Source organism: Ranitomeya variabilis, chromosome 5 (assembly GCF_051348905.1).
Source record: "Ranitomeya variabilis isolate aRanVar5 chromosome 5, aRanVar5.hap1, whole genome shotgun sequence".
Taxonomy (NCBI): Eukaryota; Metazoa; Chordata; class Amphibia; order Anura; family Dendrobatidae; genus Ranitomeya; species Ranitomeya variabilis.
Window position 1 is genome coordinate 202,970,812 of NC_135236.1, and position 16,995 is coordinate 202,987,806.

Genomic DNA, 16,995 nt, shown 5'->3' on the forward strand with positions numbered 1-16,995 from the left:
AAAACTTCATTGCTAGCAACTCCCTGTCCCCGATGGAATAATAGTGAAGGTCTTGGAGAAGAAGAAGCAAGGATGCTTCTGTCCTTGATCGTCCTTTTGGAAGAGGACCGCTCCAGCACCAACGGATGAGGCATCCACCTCAATAATGAAGGGCTTATCTACTGTACATCAGGACGATGCAGAATGGGAGCGCTAGAAAAATGGGACTTAACAGATAAGAAGGCCTTGGAGACTTCCTCCGACCACAATTTGGGATTTGCACCCTTCTTGGTGAGGGCTACCAAGGTAGCTACCAAAGTGGAGAAGTGGGGGATGAACTGGCGATAGTAATTAATGAACCCCATAAAGTGCTGCACCGCTTTGAGAGAATGGGGTTCCTGCCAGTCCATCACTGCTTGTAGCTTGGCAGGATCCATAGCTAATCCCCAGGCTGAGATGATATAACCCAGGAAAGGCAAGGACTCCTGCTCATACAGACACCTCTCCAACTTAGCATAGAGGGAGTTTGCCCTTAGGAGATCGAAGACTCTGCAAACATCTCTCCGGTGAGAATCTATATCTGGAGAGTAGATGAGAATATCATCCAGATAGACTACCACAGAGGTGGAGAGCATATCCCGGAAGGTGTCATTCACAAAGTCTTGGAAGACTGCTGGGGCATTACAGAGCCCAAAGGTCATCACCAGATACTCATAGTGCCCATCCCTGGTATTAAAAGCCGTCTTCCATTCGTCCACCTCACTGATGCAAATCAGGTTCTAAGCACCCCGCAGATCTAACTTAATAAATACCTTCGCCCCACATAGTCTATCGAAGAGCTCAGATTTCAAAGGCAGAGGGTACTTATTCTTAATGGTGATGGCGTTAAGTCCCCTGTAGTCGATACATGGACGCAATTCTCTGTTATTCTTTTGCACAAAGAAGAACCCCGCCCCCGCAGGTGACACTGACTTCCTAATGAATCCTCTTGCCAGATTTTCATGGATGTATAGGGACATTGCCTCCATCTCTGGGAGAGACAGGGGATAGACTTGTCCCCGGAGAGGCTATGACCCAGGCAAGAGATCAATAGGACAGTCATAGGGGCAGTGAGGTGGTAGAGTCTCTGCAGCTCTCTTGGAGAATACATTCGCATAAGACCAATAGTGTTTGGGGAGAGAGGAAAGATCTACGGGTACCTCCGTTGTGGCAACCTGAACGCACTCCCTCAGACATCTTCCCTCACAAGATTTACTCCATCCCAGAATTCTCCCAGAGGACCAATCTATATGTGGAGAGTGGTAACGCAACCAAGGTATCCCTAGCAGAATCTCGTCTATTCCCTCAGGAATGACAAGAAGGGAAATGATCTCCTGATGGGATGGAGACATGGATAATGTCAACAGGATAGTCTGGTGTGTAATTTGTGAGGGCAGTGCCGACCCATTCACCACTCTTACAGTCACTGGTTTGGCTAGCATAACCAGGGGTATTGCGTGCCGTTGGGCGAAGGCTGAGGACATGAAATTTTTCTCTGCCCCGGAATCCACACAAAGCTCGACCATAAAAGTGGAAGGGCCAAAGGTAATTGTCCCTTTGAAGGACAATTAGGAGGAAAACGCTGCTGTGTCTAGTGACACTCCTCCTACAGTTAATAGAAGCGGTCATTTCCCCTGCCGCTGTGGACACTTCTTGGTATAATGTCCTGACTACTGGCAGACATTACAGACAATGGGTATTCGAGCTGCCCGAGACTAATATAGGGCTTGGATGCCTGAACAGGGGACTCCAGTGGCTTTGCGAAGGTAGGTGCCAGCCGAAACCTCTGCCTACACTGGGCTTGCTCCAACCCCCGCTCGTGAAAACGGAGGTCAATGAGAGTGGATATGGCTATCAGCTCTTCCAGTGTGACAGGAATCTCACTAGTGGCCAAGGCATCCTTCACATGGTCAGCCAGTCCTCTCCAGAACACAGGGATGAGGACCTTATCCGGCCACTCCAGCTTGGATGCCAAGGTCCGGAAGTGAACGGAAAAGTGACTGACCATGGATGAACCCTGTGTCAAAGCCAGCAGTTGGAGCGCCGAATCATGGGTGACATGAGGTCCCAAAAAGACCTGTCTCAGAGAATCCAGAAACCTTGGAGCAGTCTGCACCACAGCAGCGTTGCCCACTCTAACGCCCTGCCCGACAGAAGGGATACAATAAATCCCACCTTTGCCCGCTCCATGGGAAAACGTACAGCCAGGAGCTCAAGGTGTATGGCACACTGACTCATGAATCCCCGACACAGCTTACTGTCACCAGTAAACTTATCAGGTGGCAGGAGACGGGACAAAGTCTGAGCTGGGATGGCAGCAGACAAACTGGCTGCAGCCACGCTAGCAGCCTTAACAGCGACTGCGGTAGCATCCACAGCTGAAAAAGTGCACTCAATAGACACCAACCTACCCTCCAGCTGCTTGATGTACCATTGTAATCGCTGTTCGTCTGCCATTACTAGCCAGACCCTGGCGCTAGTGTAATGTTAGGGCTAGCGGAATGCACCAAATAATTAGGAAGATGGTATAAGGTGCGTTCGCAGCCCGGGGTCCACCATGCAGAGATGGAACCTGCTGCTGAGTAATGACTGACTATATTCTGGTATAATGTGGATAAACACATGGGTTAGCTTCACCCAGTATGAAGGAAGCAAACGCTGTTGCATCACAGGGGCCGTGTTACCGCACAAAGAGCGCAAGCAAGAAGCAGTGGTGTATCTATGGGGGGCAGCCGGGGCATGTGCCCCGGGCACAGCTGGCAGGGGGGGGCAGTTGGGCCGCCTAATGCGGTGGTCTGCAGTGTCTCTCCTGGCAGCTGCATTCTGCCGCCCCCCGGACCGGGAGTCAGCTGTTCTCTGTGCCGACTGTCAAGCTGACAGCCGGCACAGAGAAGCTGCAGCGCGCCGGCTCCCAGTATTCAATTTTTCTTGTATCTTACAGACTTGAGTACAATTGAAGATCTGATCTGACTGCAGGGTAGCGTCTAGATTGGAGTTGATTTCTTGAGGGGGAGGAGTGATTCCTTTTTAAACATGATGTCACCAGAAGGGGCAGGCCTCCTTCATGGCAATGGAGAGCCGATAGCAGGAAGCTGCCTTTTTGAGGCTGCTTGTGGAGAAGTGGGAAATGAGGAACCACGCGAGGAGAGGACCGAAGGGCTGCAGCATGGAGCCATGTGAGGAGAGGAGCTGCACCATGGACCCTTGTACAAGGGGATGAGGATGCAGGACTTGGTGTGAGGCACTCAGGATGTAATTTGGAAAGGGGGTGATGTTGCTTGAGTGGGGCTGCATAGGGAAGATGATGATGAGACGCTGTGTGGAGAATGGGGGGATGATGAGACGCTGTGTGGGGATGGGGGGAAGATGAGACGCTGTGTGGGGAATGGGGGATGATGAGATGCTGTGTGGGGAATGGGGGATGAAGAGGGGCTGTGTGGGGAATGGGGGATGATGAGACACTGTGTGGGGAATAGGGGATGGTGAAATGCTGTGTGGGGAATGAGGGGATGATGAGACACTGTGTGGAAAATGGGGGGATGATGAGACGCTTTGTGGGGAATGGGGGGATGATGAGACGCTGTGTGGGGAATGGGGGAGGATGAGACGCTGTGTGGGGAATGGGGGGATGATGAGACGCCATGTGGGGAATGGGGGGATGATGAGACGCTGTGTGGGGAATGGGGGATGATGAGAAGCTGTGTGGGGAATGGGGAGATGATGAGACGCTGTGTGGAGAATAGGGGGATGATGAGTCGCTGTGTGGGGAATGGGGGGATGATGAGGTGCTGTGTGGGGAATGAGGGGATGATGAGACTCTGTGTGGGGAATGGGGGGGGATAATGAGAGGCTGTGTGGGGAATGGGGGGATGATGAGGTGCTATGTGGGGAATAGGGGGATGATGAGGAGCTGTGTGGGGAATGGGGGATTTATTGTGTGGGGAGAATTGGAGTGGAGATGGGGGGATTTAATGTGTGGGGGAGATTTGAGGACACAAAATGAAGAGCAAAGGGGAAGATGGGCCATATATGAGGAAACAGTACAGGTGAATGGGTTGGCATGTATGAGGAAACAGTATGGGGGAATGAGGGCATGTATGAGGAAACATGTATGAGGGTGATGGGATGTGTGCAGACACAGTATGGGGAGTCAGGTGAGCAGGCAGTATAGAAAGTGAGGGGGTAAATATATGAGGAGACAGTATGGTGAACAGGAGAGATGTGAGAGGAGACAGTATGAGGAGGGAGGGGAATAGTGTGAGGAGACAGTATGGGGGGAGAAAAGTGAGTGGGAACAGAATAGAAACTGAGTAGTGGGGGCACAGCCAGGAGGGCCAGTATACCAGGAAGGGGGAGTGTGGTGAGAGAGTACAGTATAAATACTAGGCCCTATAGGGAGGACACAATGTGAGAGGACAGTGTGAAGAGGGGGTCGGTATGGAAAGAAGAGGTCAGTGAGAAGAGCATGTACCATAAGAGGGGGTCATATTTGTGCAGACAATAATAGTGAGGGGCAATTTTTTATTCAGAGGCATTATAATGACACTTGTATCTTTAAGAGCATCATGTGGAGATTTTCTGCAAAAGAGCGGAGAAGATGGAAGTCTGCAGAGACGGCTGTGGATGAGAAAACTCATCATGGGGTCTGGATAAGATGAAGAAGAGAAGGAGAATGACTCCAGAGACGATGTCATCTATAAGGTACCTGGATGTAAAAGTTATTTGTGATACTAACTAATTCTCATGTTGTTTGTTAATGAAATTTCCATCTCCAAAAAGCTTGTCGGCAGAGGGAAGCATGAAGTTCTCTAAAATTTCCTGGCAGACGGCTGTGCTGATTTTTGTCTTGATAAAACACAGTGCTCCTACACCAACAGATGACATGGCTCCCCAAACCATCATTGATTGTAGAAACTTCACACTAGACCTCAAGCAGCTTGGATTGTGTGCCTCTCCACTCTTCCTCGAATCTATGGGAACTTGATTTCCAAATGAAATGCAAAATTTACTTTCATCTGAATACAACACCTTGGACCACTGAGCAACAGTCCAGTTCTTTTTCTCTTTAGCCCAGGTAAGAAGCTTCTGGCATTGTCTATTGGTCATGAGTGGCTTGACACAAGGAATGCCCTTTTTGTTGTTATTCTAATTTTGTGAGAAGCACCTGTATTTGAAGGGAATCTGTCAGTACAAGTACTGCCGCTTGGTGCTTCATGGCGTGGCCAATCATTTAAATACACTTCCCCACCTTCTTGCTTTCCCTCAATCTCCACTCCCTTTCTTATTTCATTGACAGCTCTGACTGCCTATGGCCAGAAAAGGGTGGAGATATATGGAATCTCAGCAGGTGGGAAGGTGTATGTAAATGATTGTCTCTGCCGAGAAACACAGTGCACTTGTATATGGTTAGAATAATCATTTTGTTCCGAAAGGAGCCCTTTAAAATTATGTAATAGTCTTTTAAACACTAATAACATCAGGCATCACTTATTATTCACAATGTCATCACAACTCACTGTTTACAGATATCATCTATAGTAGAAGACAAACAGTGTGATGTAACAGTTGACTTGAAGTTAGAAAATTATTAGACATCACAAAAAAATTACATGAGTACACTAAAGTGCAAGGCTGCAGATGAAATTATTTTATATAGATTATTGAACTCGGCGGTGACTACGAATGTTTTTATTGTTTATAACATGATGTACTGATTTGAGTTTCATACACAAAAGTTCATTTTGAAGGTAAAACAAGAACTCTTGGTTAATAATTAAAAGTTTGTACAATGAAAAGTCAATAAATTAAATATGTTTCATTGTCAAGGGCTCTGCTTATTGACAATCAATGGGAAAGTTCAATGTTACATACAGTATGTAGTTCCTTACCAGCAGCTCTGATACCTACCGGTTTAATAACTCTAAAATACAGTGTTCCTATGTGTCCATTACATGGCCAGGATTTGGTAATAAACAAAGAGGACCATATTGGATGACAGCAATCAAAGAAATTGTGTAAGGAAGTTGCTTTCCCTGCTCCTTACCTGGAACCACTTAGTCAGACAGCTGGGTTGTTGGGGGGAAGACTTTCTGCCCTGGACAGAAGGGACCATGTGACTGCTGGGGACAGAGAGGAAGAGAGGGTGTTGTGGTCAGAAAAGAGCGGGAGAGCAGAGCGCGCGAGACAGAGGGGACAGCACGCCAGACAGAGAGCAGGCTGCATCGTCACACTCCCCAAAAGAGAGTACTCCCCATTAGGGCACTGAGGCTGAGATACCAGCCATAGTGGAGGCTGGACGTGAGAGTGTGGACTTGGAAGCCTCCGTAATCAGACAAGACGTATCCCCTTACAGTTACCTGAGCACGTAGCCCCGGTGACCGCACTGACAAGCCAGGACCCCTGAGTATGACAAAGTAAACTGATCAGTGTGTGTGTAGCATTGCTGCTGCAGAGTGAGAGACTGCCAGCCTGATTTACAGAGACTTGCAGCAGAGTAGCTGGGTTACTTCCTTCTTCCAGCTGCCCTGGGAGAAAAGTCTGCAAAGATTTAACCCCGGAGTCTCCAGTTCCCAGGAGACAGAGGAGAGACTTCAGGATCTCAAACGCTGCTGGTGACTGTACCCACGTTGGAATAAGGACCCTCCAGTCAGGACCTCCCTGGACTGATAAGTTACAAGAACACTCGTTAACCCTTTCGATTCCGCTTAACTGTTTACTGTTTGCTTTATCTCTATTAACCCCCTGTTTACTCCCTGCGAGGAGAATCTTACTCCTGTTAATAAATTCCCCTCAACAGTTGGTCTTCTGTTCCGTGGTGACATACTCAGTACCTGCATACTATTACACTTGCAAATGAAGAATTGATAAAATAAATTGGAAAATTGTATGTTTTTCCATTATATAATAAATTACTCTTTTCCTGAAACCATAAAAGTAATTTTACTTTGAGTAACTTGTATTAAATTTTACAAACAATGTCAGGCTTTTGTTCTTTTTGTTTAGCCAGGGCAGCGTGGCATGTGTATGCCAAGTTGTTACTGGAGGAGTATGCACACATGATGTCTTTTTAAAGTGGGTGGACCCTTTGAGCAGAGGCATTTCTAGGGTTTTGGTTCAGGGGGGCGAAGCTTCTGAGTGGGCCCCTAACCAGGTGACCTTCAATACAATTTGGTGACGCGCCCTAATAGTGGAGGAGAACCTCAGCAGATGACCGCGCTATTACAGTAGATAATCTCTATACAAAGACCAACATGGATATTACCGCCATATGGTCAGTGGTAAATACCAGCCCTACAGAACATATAAGAGATCACAGCACAGTTACAGATAATGTTTTACCGCTGATGTTCTCTGATGGTTCAAGATTCCCCCTGTGCAGAGGTGGGAACTCGACACCTAACATTAACTTTTTAATTTTTTCGCTGATGACGCTGTATTGCAGCTCGTTTCTTGCAGGACAAGATGACGTTTTCAGCGGTACCATGTTTATTTATATCCATCTTTTTGATTGCGTGTTATTCCACTTTTTGTTCGGCGGGATGATTTTATTACGGTGTTCGCTGAAGGGGTTAACTAGTGGGACAGTTTTGTAGGTGGGTCATTTTATTTACATAAAGAAATGTATTTATTGGAACAATATTTTTTTTTCTTTATATAGGAATTTTTTTTTTACACATGTAAATATTTTTATTTTCTATTTTTTTTACTTTGTCCCCAGGGGGGACATGACTATATAGTGTCAGATCGCTGATCTGACACTTTGCAAAGCACTGTTTCAGATCAGCGATCTGACAGGCAGTGCTGCAGGCTTGCCGGCGCCTGCTCTGAGCAAGCGCTTGCAAGCCAAATCCCTGTAGGACCCGGAAGGAGCCCCATGGCCATTTTGGATCTGGGGCCTGCAGGGAGGAGACGCTCACAACAACGTAATCACGTAATCAGTACCCTCCCTGCGCGATGCTTCCCTATGCCACCGGAACACTGCAATCATGTTTGATCGCATAGTTCCAGGGGTTAATTTGCTGGGAGTGGTCCGTGACTGCTCCTAGGATATAGTGCCGGATGTCAGCTGTAATAATCAGCTGACACCCGGCGGCGATCGGCCACACTCCCCCCGTGAGCGCGGCTGATCACCAATGACGTACTATCCCGTCACTGGGAATTAATTATCAGGTTACATCGATGGGATAGTACGTCATATGGCAGAAAGGGGTTAAACAATGTCATGTAAATTCTCATATACATATGTGTACCTTTTTCTATTCTTTTACTATCTATACTGTGTCTTTTTGAATTTGGATAGGATATAATTAGGGTTACTGGAGACATTGAGCAGGGGGACCACTTTGCAAAAATTAGGGTGCCAACCTCTGCTGCCATATAGGGAGAGGAAAATGAGACGACTAGGGACTTGACAGGTCCATCTGAATCGCTGTCTGGCAAAACAATACTAACCCTGACAATATTTCCCATACACCCTATAGTATCTCTGTATGCTATGTATTTTAGAATTATGAGTCTTACATACTTTGAAAATATTAATAAAAGTTAATTTTTAGGGGTCTATTTCCTCTTTGGTTTTCAAAAGGCATGAAGGAAGCCTTCGACGTGGATGTCGGCGTGGCTGTTTGTGCCAAAGTTTTGCTTGAAGACCTGCAATGTGAACTGACTCTAATAGTTATCCCCTATGTTGTGTAATGGGGATAAGTATTACATTACTAGAATATCCACTTTCAGACAGGCAACTTTACCTTATCGCAGGCAGGCACGCAGGCAGAAAGGCAGCAGTTAGTAGGCTTGAACTTAGTAGTACTTAATAGTTTGCCAGCAGGCAACAGCCAGAGACAGCCTCCATCTTCACTCTGCATTAGCAGGGTGGTGCTAAAAGAGCAGCGGGTGGGTGGGCCACTGGGCGGGCAAATGGTTGGTTGGATGGACTTATGCACGAGAGACTGGGTGGGGTCTCGCACCTCATCACTTTCGGCTCTCAACTTCTACATATAAAGTGCCGCAGGGGACCGTGGCATGTCGGCAGCTTAGGAACAAATGGCAGGCCAACAGCATCTGACGTAACTGACTTCAGTGGTGCACTGCCCCGTATGCTGCAACCATTCATGCAAAGTAAAGTATTAATCGGCCGATTATCGCGAAAAGTCGGGGATCGACCGAAACATGAAACCCAATGTAAGTCAATGGAGAATCAAAGTCGGCAGTGAGTGGAGGACAGGAAAACACCAACAGTGCCCATTTTAATGTCAAAAACATCAATTCTTGTCACTTAAGCTTGTGAATCTTAATTTACCTTATAATAATAGTTAGGCATTGAAAATTGGGGGACATTTGGCTAAAGTTGTGGGGAGAGGGGTAGGACTGGCTCAAGTTTTTTGTGGGCCCAGGAAACGCGGACTACGTCACGGCGGTGGAGCCGGGAGAGGTAAGTATTAAAACTTTGCAAGTGCTGTGATCCCAAGCAAGCAGGGGGGGCCCACTTGTTCGCATTGGCACTGGCACAGGGCCCCTCAAAGTACGGCGGTGTGTTTGACGGTGGGGGTGCCTCCCCCACCGGCAGAGACACTTTTGCGTACTATGAGGGGCCCTGTGCCAGTGATGTCGCCAACAAGTATGCTCCCCCACCTGATGAAGGAACCTGCACTTTCATCTGCACCTTCCTCTTTGTCCCTGTGTAAGGTGGTATAGTATGCAGGGAGGGGAACCTGACTTTCAGCAGGGTCAGATTCTGGCTGTGTAAAGTGCAAGGGGAATGTAGTGGTCTGGGTCAATGTACCAGCAGACTCATCTAGCAGTGGCTGGGCAATGGGCAGGATGAGGAGGAAACAGAGATATAGTGCCAAAGAATAAAGTAGGCTAAATGCAGTTCAAAATTGGTAACAGGAGTAAACAGGCGGCACTGCTTTGTTCATTGGAGGAGAACACCAAGCAGCGGCAGACACCGTTATTAGGCCCAACCAAACAAGTAGGCCAAATGCCGTTTAATATCTGATATAGGCCGAAAGCCTGAAGATTGAATCTCAGCTTTGTTCAGTGGAGGAGACAAGCAAGGAGCGGCAGACACCGTTAGTAGGCCCAACCAAACAAGTAGGCCAAATGCCGTTTAAAATTTCCTATAGGCCGAAAGCCTGAAGAATGAAGCTCAGCTTTGATCAGTGGAGGAGACAAGCAAGGAGCGGCAGACACCGTTACTAGGGCCCAACCAAACTTGTAGGCCAAATGCAGTTTAATATCTGATATAGGCTGAAAGCCTGAAAACTGAAGCTCAGCTTTGTTCAGTGGAGGAGACAAGCAAGGAGCGGCAGACACCGTTAGTAGGGCCCAACCAAACTAGTAGGCCAAATGCAGTTTAATATCTGATATAGGCCGAAAGCCTGAAGATTGAAGCTCAGCTTTGTTCAGTTGAGGAGACAAGCAAGGAGCGGCAGACACGGTTACTAGGGCCCAACCAAACTAGTAGGCCAAATGCAGTTTAATATCTGATATAGGCCGAAAGCCTGAAGATTGAAGGTCAGCTTTGTTCAGTGGAGGAGACAAGCAAGGAGCGGCAGACACAGTTACTAGGGCCAAACCAAACAAGTAGGCCAAATGCAGTTTAAAATTTCCTATAGGCCGAAAGCCTGAAGATTGAAGCTCAGCTTTGTTCAGTGGAGGAGACAAGCAAGGAGCGTCAGACACCGTTACTAAGGCCCAACCAAAGAACTAGGCCAAATGCAGTTTAAAATTTCCTATAGGCCGAAAGCCTGAAGATTGAAGCTCAGCTTTGTTCAGTGGAGGAGACAAGCAAGGAGCGGCAGACACAGTTACTAGTGCCCAACCAAACAAGTAGGCCAAATGCAGTTTAAAATTTCCTATAGGCCGAAAGCCTGAAGATTGAAGCTCAGCTTTGTTCAGTGGAGGAGACAAGCAAGGAGCGGCAGACACCGTTACTGGGGCCCAAGCAAACAAGTAGGCCAAATGCAGTTTAACATTTCCTATAAGCCGAAAGCCTGAAGATTGAAGCTCAGCTTTGTTCAGTGGAGGAGACAACCAAGGAGCGTCAGACACCGTTACTAAGGCCCAACCAAAGAAGTAGGCCAAATGCAGTTTAAAATTTCCTATAGGCCGAAAGCCTGAAGATTGAAGCTCAGCTTTGTTCAGTGGAGGAGACAAGCAAGGAGCGGCAGACATCGTTACTAGGGCCCAACCAAACAAGTAGGCCAAATGCAGTTTAAAATTTCTTATAGGCCAAAAGCCTGAAGATTGAAGCTCAGCTTTGTTCAGTGGAGGAGACAAGCAAGGAGCGGCAGACACCGTTACTAGGGCCCAACCAAACTATTAGGCCAAATGCAGTTTAATATCTGATATAGGCCGAAAGCCTGAAGATTGAAGCTCAGCTTTGTTCAGTGGAGGAGAACACCAAGCAGCAGCAGACACCGTTAGTAGGCCCAACCAAACAAGTAGGCCAAATGCAGTTTAATATCTGACATCGGATGAAAACTGAGGCTCAGCTTTGTTGAGTGGAGGACAACTGTAATGGGAGGCAGACACAGTTAATAGGCATAAATAAGAAAGTAGGCAAAATGCAGTTCAAAATTGGTTAGTGGAGTATACAGGCGGCATAGCTTTGTTCAGCGGAGGACAACTGTAATAAGTGGCTCAGACAGACAGAGTAGGCCTACAATTAAAAAAGGTGGCTAATTGCAGTTCAAAATTTGTAATAGGAGTACACAGTCGGCATAGCGTGGTTCAGCGGAGGAGGACAAGTGTAATTAGTGGCTCTGACACACTGAGTAGGCGTAAAATAAAAAAGAACGATATATGCAGCTCACAATTGGTAAGAGGAGTACACAGGCGGCCTTGCTGGGTTCAGCGGTGGAGGACAACTGTTGTAAGAGTCTGACACAGTTACTAGGACAAAATAAATAAGTAGGCTAAATGCTGTTCTACATTGGTAAGAGGAGTACACAGGCGGCCTAGCTTGTTTCAGGGGGGGACAGTTGTAATATGTGGCGCCGACAGACAGACAGACAGAGGTCTAACCTAAAAAAAGGTGTCTAAATGCAGTTCAAAACTGCTAGCAGGACTAACCAGGTGGCCTAGCTTGTTCCAGGGGGGGGACAGTTGTAATGTGGTGCCGACAAACAGACAGACAGAGGCCTAACCTAAAAAAAGGTGTCTAAATGCAGTTCAAAACTGCTAGCAGGACTAAGCAGGTGGCCTAGCTTGTTTCAGCATGGGAGGACAACTGTTATGAGAGGCTGACACAGTTACTAGGCACAAATAAGTAAGTAGGCTACATGCAGTTCACAATTGGTAACAGGAGTACAGAGGTGGCATAGCTTTGTTCAGCGGAGGTCAACTGTTAGATGTGGCTGACACAGTTAGTAGGCCAAAATACTAAGGTGGGCTAAATGTCAGCCAAGGAATTGGTCATAAATAAACTGGTGGCATAGCGAGGTACAGGGGTGGGCTCCTCTGCAGAGTTGCAAACAGGGGTAGTTGGCGCAAAGTATTAAGGGGTCTAAATGGAGGCCAGAGCCCCTGTATATTTTTACTATCATCGATCATTGCAACAAATTTGTTATGGCAGTGCCATTTAAGGATTTAACAGCACAGTCTACACAGTGGTGGGGCAAGGAGAGGTAGGTTTTGCAAGTGGTAGAGCACAGTTCGAGCTGGGGGGGAACACTCTCTCGTGGGCGGTGGTACTGGCCCAGGGCCCCTCATATTATGACGGTGTGTCTGACGTTGGTTGGCACTTCATTGTACTATGAGGGACCCTGTTCCAGTGCCGTGGCCCAAGAGTGGGTACACCCACCTGTCCAGGCAAACGGCACTCACACGGGTGCTTGCGCCACGTTGTGACCACGGCCCTGTGGGGGGAGTCAGCCCATTTAGGGAGGTATACAAATGGCCTATGGTGGACATTCGGCACCTGCAAATGGTGGAATTGGAGCAGTCAGTAAGAGGAGGCCAAAAACAAGACATTTTTCTGGCAAGCTACGTGTCAGCAGGGGAAGGTGGGGCAAAATAATTTGAAATCCATGATTGGTTCATTTTAATGAAGGTTAGATCATCAACATTTTGGGGAGCCAGACGTGTCCTTTTTTCGGTCAGTATTAGTGTTGTTGAGCGATTCCTTCCGATATCGGAAAGTATCGGTATCGGAAAGTATCGGCCGATACCGGCAAAATATCGGATCTCGCCGATACCGATACCCGATACCAATGCAAGTCAATGGGACGAAAATATCGGAATTAAAATAAACCCTTTCTTTCCTTGTAGGTTCATTCTACATGAAGGAAAACAACTAAGAATAATGTAGGATGTAATGGGGGACGTGGCGGAGACATTAAAGGCATAGAGGTTTAGCCCAATCAAATAGAATAGCAGGAATTTTAAAATTTTTTAAGACGTTCGGAGTTACAAAGATATTGACTATGTTAAGATTTTTTTAATTTTGTCAGATATTGATGTTTCACTACTTCCACGCCCTTCACCCTCTTTTTTACTTCTCCCACACTTTCTTCTTCATCATCAGCATCTTTGACATCAAGTTCTTCTTCACCTTATTCATCTTCTTCTTCATCTTCTACCTATAATTTTTTTTTGTTACATTGTTCATATTCTTTTTATTTAACTATTATTCTTCTTCATATTCAACTTCTTCATCATATTCTTATTTGTGACAGGCATTCCCGTAGTTGCTATCTATAAAAGTTTGAAGATTACACCTTCCGTTCTGCCTGTCACAAAACAGTTAGAATTGTCCGCGTTCAGTTTGGCCTGCAGCATCAGGCTTTATCCAGGGGCAACACGAGGAGGAACGGACTCACCCCCATACACTGCTTAGTCTTCTTCTGCTTATAATTTAGATAATATATTTTGCTCTGATATTTAGTGTTATGCTTAATGTTCTTCTGCTCTTTTTTCTGCAGCCTCTTGTTCTTCTGCTTCTCGGTCTCCCATGTCGTCGTCGTCACCAGGGTCATCGTCTCCGGGGTCGTCGTCATCGGGGTGGTCTTCAGGGTCATCGTCTCCAGGGTCGTCGTCATCTCAGTGGTTGTCGTCTCTGGTGTCGTCGTCATCTTACGGGTGGTCTTCCGGGTCATCGTCTTTAGGGTCTTGAACTTGGAAATGTAGTAGAAGGTACAAGAAGGCTGAGAAAATGCCGAGAAACAGCTGATGGAACTGGAACTCGGATGGCTACCCGAAGGTCCAAGAGCCAATGGAACTACCAAGGACCAGCTGACGTTACTGGAACCCGGTTACTAAGCAGGAGGTACCCGTGCCTGAAAGCACTACCAAGGACCACCTGACGTTGGTGGAACTCAGATACCCAGAGGGAGGCACCTAAGCCAAAGGCTCTGCCCGGAACCAGCTGACGGTACTGGAACCAGGATGGGGAGCAGAAGGTACAAGAGCAAAAGACACTGCCGAGAACCAGCTGATGGTACTGGAACCCGGATGGGTAGCCGAAGGTCCAAGAGCCAATGGAACTACCGAGGACCAGCTGACGTTACTGGAACCTGGTTACTAAGCAGGAGGTACCCGTGCCTGAAAGCACTACCAAGGACCACCTGACGTTGGTGGAACTCGGATACCCAGAAGGAGGCACCTAAGCCAAAGGCTCTACCCGGAACCAGCTGATGGTACTGGGACCAGGATGGGGAACTATTCAAGCTTGTCTTCCTAGAGTCCCAACTAGTGGTGTTGGAGCAAAGGGTCAGCAGGGGGAGCAGAGTGTAGGCCGAAGCCTGCACTGGAGGCATTTGGAGGTCTGTTGTGTCCGCGTGGCTTTTGCAGGACACGATGCCAGCTACACAGCAGGGGAACAGCTGGCGGTGCTGAACCCCACTGACAGAGTGGCGGGTGTTTTGCTCTGTGCAGCCAGCACTTCCAGGCACCAACTGGCAGTGTTAGAGCCCAGGGACAGCAGGAGGAGAGGGAGCAGAGTGTAGGCCGAAGCCTAATTGAACCAATTTTAAAGGTAACCTTTAACCCCCCCTCAGGTGTTACAAACTAGAAGAGCCACACCTTGGGCAGCAGTAATGCTGCCCAAGTCAAAGGTTGCTCTTTTAATTTTGTTCCTTGCATACGCTGAATGAAACACATACCACATTTAGGCCCTTATACAGTCAAAACTGTCTTGGAGGAGGGAGTTCCCTTCTTAATGAGACGCAGCACAGCTGGCAAAAATACCACCTTGGTGCTTGGCGCGGCCTCCTGAGCATCGCATTTTGCTGTACAGGAGTCTGCGCTGTTGCGTTATCCCTTGGCCATGCGCTGTCCGTCTTCTGACATCATTTGATGTCGGCTGGTGCGGTTCGCGATGCCAATGAATCCCAGCCCAGCAGTGTCTTTACATTGTTTCACACTGCGGGACTGGGATTCATGGCCTTGCGCAGTACATATGTTCGCCTCTCACTCGGGTCCTTACACCTGCTTCAGACTGTGCGGCACCAGCTGATCCCTTATGGCATGCCACGGCCATGAGGCCGCACAGTGTGAAGAAGGCGGAAGGAGATGAGTAAATTAATGAGCCACCTTGTACAAATGCAGCATTACTGCTGTACAAGGTGGCTGTTATACATGCCAACGCCTGGGGGGGGACAGGTTCCCTTCAATTTCAGTTCTTGTGTCTGCGTGGCTTTTGCAGGACACGTTGCCAGCTACACAGCAGAGGAACAGCTGGCGGTGCTGAACCCCACTGACACATTGGCGGGTGTTTTGCTCTGTGCAGCTAGCACTTCCGGGCGCCAACTGGCGGTGTTATAGCCCAGGGTCAGCAGGTGGAGAGCGAGGAGAGTGTAGGCCAAAGCCTGCACTGGCGGCAGCTTTGTGTCCGCATGGCTTTTGCAGGACACGATGCCGGCTACACAGCAGGGGAACAGCTGGTGGTGCTGAACCCCACTGACACATTGGCTGGCGGTTTGCTCTGTGCAGCTAACACTTCCGGGCGCCAACTGGCAGTGTTAGAGCCCAGGGTCAGCAGGTGGAGAGTGAGGAGAGTGTAGGCCGAAGCCTGCAATGGAGGCAGCTTTGTGTCCATGTGGCTTTTGCAGGACACGTTGCTAGCTACACAGCAGGGGAACAGCTGGCGGTGCTGAACCCCACTGACAGAGTGGCGGGTGTTTTGCTCTGTGCAGCTAGCACTTCCGGGTGCCAACTGGCGGTGTTAGAGCCCAGGGTCAGCAGGTGGAGAGTGAGGAGAGTGTAGGCCGAAGCCTGCACTGGCGGCAGCTTTGTGTCCGCGTGGCTTTTGCAGGACACATTGCCAGCTACACAGCAGGGGAACAGCTGGCGGTGCTGAACCCCACTGACAGAGTGGCGGGTGTTTTGCTCTGTGCAGGTAGCACTTCCGGGCGCCAACTGGCAGTGTTAGAGCCCAGGGACAGCAGGAGGAGAGGGAGCAGAGTGTAGGCCGAAGCCTAATTGAACCAATTTTAAAGGTAACCTTTAACCACCCCCTCAGGTGTTACAAACAAGAAGAGCCACACCTTGTGCAGCTGTAATGCTGCACAAGTGAAAGGTTGCTCTTTAAGTTTTGAATCTTGCACACGCTGGATGAAACAGGTTTAACATTTAGCCCCTTATACAGTCAAAACTGTCTTGTAGGCGGGAGTTTCCTTCTTAATGAGACGCAGCACAGCTGTCAAGAATCCCACCTTGGTGCTGGGTGCGGCCTCCTGAGCGTCGTTATTTGCTGTACAGGAGTCTGCGCTGTCGTGTTATCCCTTGGCCTTGTGCTGTTACCGCTGCCTGTCTTCTGACTTCATTTAATGTCAGCTGGTGCGGTTCGCGATGCCCATGAATACCAGCCCCGCAGTGTCTTCTCATTTATTCACACTGCGCGGCTGGTATTCATGGCCTTGCGCAGTCCATATGTTCGCCTCTCACACTCGTGTCCTTACACCTGCTTCAAACTGTGCGGCGTCAGCTGATCCCTTATAGCATGCCACGGCCATGAAGCCGTACAGTCTGAAGAAG